We start from the raw sequence: 2,435 nt of genomic DNA on the forward strand, positions 1-2,435 counted from the left end.
CGCATGGGTTGGACGATTTGACTGAGGACTGGTGAAACCGGATGGCAACACCAGGCTCCAATCTGATTTGGCAGAGTTTCTACAGCTGGATGCCCTTCCTAATGCCAACCACTCAGAGAGTGTAGTGGGTGCTTTTACGTGTCACCCGCACGAAGGCCAGTCAGGCGGTACTGGCAACGGCCACGCTCAAAATGGTGTATTTTATGTGCCACCCGCACAAGAGCCAGTCCAGGGGCACTGGCAACGATCTCGCTCGAAAATCCTTACACATGTCACGGGCACAAGTGCCAGAAAGGCGACGCTGGGCATATATATATACATGGGTTTGTGTCTGTCCCCCATGACTACTTTACCACTGGTATTGGTGTGTTTACATACCTGTAACTTAGCAACAGAGACCAATAGGCTTTTATGATATCATAAGTAGTGGGGTTGATTCATTTGACTAAGAATTTTTCCAGGTGGTGTCCCAGCATGGCCATAGTCTTACGAGTGAAACAAGTACAAAATAAAAAGATACCTGTATGTAAAATAGCTTTGTTTACAACATATTGCTGGCTGGAGTGGACCCTGGCTGGAGTGGACCCTGGCCATCATGCTGGTGACCAGCGACTTGTGACTGATGATGAGCCAACCAGCTTAAAACAGACTCACGATCCTGTTGTCAGCCAGAGAATGGTAGGGGTTTTCTCCCCCTGCTAACAATATATATGTATATATATAGGGTGCAGTGCTCCACCAATAACCAGCTGATGGAAGGTTAAACTAGTAGTAACATTAGAACAGCCACTTTGAAGTGGTGATCAACTTTACTCATATCTGCACTGTTAGATTACAGGGTTGTGAAGTGGTGAGAGGTGACAAACACAGACACAAAAACACACACATACACACACACGTTAAGCTGACAGTATACAACTACTTTATCGCATCACTAGTGCTTAAGGCTCTCTGTGAGATTTAGAAATGTACTATTTCTTAATTTTTGTAATCAGTGAATGTATTTCACTGAAATAGTATATGTTTGCGAAAGCTAGACAAACTTCTTCAGCCAGCTAGTCTTGCTACTTCAGGCTGGTGACAAGCAAAGACTCAGAAACATGTCCCTGAATGCAGGCTGGGCTGGGTGGAGGAGTTTGTCTCCCCCCTCGCAAACATAAGGACACAGGAAATGTGTCAAAGCCGACAAGAAGCGGTCCAGCTTCCTAGGGCTAAATAGCAGTAGTATATTCCCTTATTGGGACTGTCACGTTAAGTTGGCAGTGTACAACTACTTTAGGCGCAGGAGTGGCAGTGTGGTAAGTAGCTTGCTTACCAACCACATGGTTCCGGGTTCAGTCACACTGCGTGGCACCTTGGGCAAGCGTCTTCTGCTATAGCCTCGGGCCGACCAAAGCCTTGTGAGTGGATTTGGTAGACGGAAACTGAACGAAACCTGTCGTATATATATACATATATATATGTATGTCTGTGTATGTCCCCCCAACATCGCTTGACAACCGATGGTGGTGTGTTTACGTCCCCGTAACTTAGCGGTTCGGTATAAGAGACTGATAGAATAAGTACTAGGCATCCAAAGAATAAGTCCTGGGGTCGATTTACTCGACTAAAGGCGGTGCTCCAGCATGGCCACAGTCAAATGACTGAAACGAGTAAAAGAGTAAAGAGTAAGAGTATATATATATGATAAATATATACACACACACAAAATGCTTATTTTCAGTTTCCATCTACCAAATCCACTCACAAGGCTTTGATTGACCTAAGGTTATAGTAGAAGACACTTGCTCAAGGTGACAGGCAGAGGGACTGTATGCGGAACTGTGTGGTTGGGAAGCAAGCTTCTTACCACACAGCCATATATATTATACACACACTCACATAATCATTTTACTGATGTCAACCTTTGGACTGCAGCTATGCAGGGCATGTATGTATGTGCATGTATACATACGTATGCATATAATACAATAATAATATTGTATACGACTTGAGATGTTTGCCTTAATGCTTGTTGTCCTCTTTAACAATTATATATCCACTGCATCGGAAATTTGTAATGGCTCCATAACTATTATCTCGGCCATAACCTTGAAGCCTATTACAGCACTTACCTAATCGTTTAGATCACTTGTGAACTAAACTCCCATACTTTAAATGCGTATAATATATACTAAGGTGAGGTTGGGTGTAAAAGTTGGGGTACTTTCGTGTGGGTGTGTCTGTGTGTCCGTGCATAGATTTATATATGTGTATGTATGCATGTATACACATGTGTGAGTGTGTGTGCGTCTGGGTCTGCATGATTATATATATGTATGCGTGTATGTATGTATGTATATATATATATATATATGTAAATATATATATATATATGTAAATATATATATATATATGTAAATATATATATATATATGTAAATATATATATATATA

The 2,435-nt window shown here is 41.9% G+C and overlaps 1 protein-coding gene across 1 annotated transcript in view; it reads right to left on the reverse strand.

Annotated features, from left to right (window-relative positions):
• Positions 1 to 2,435, reverse strand: part of LOC106867258 (acyl-CoA dehydrogenase family member 10) — a 49,638-nt gene that overhangs the window by 44,780 nt on the left and 2,423 nt on the right. The window lies entirely within an intron of this gene.

Source organism: Octopus bimaculoides, chromosome 30 (assembly GCF_001194135.2).
Source record: "Octopus bimaculoides isolate UCB-OBI-ISO-001 chromosome 30, ASM119413v2, whole genome shotgun sequence".
In the NCBI taxonomy this organism is placed as follows: Eukaryota; Metazoa; Mollusca; class Cephalopoda; order Octopoda; family Octopodidae; genus Octopus; species Octopus bimaculoides.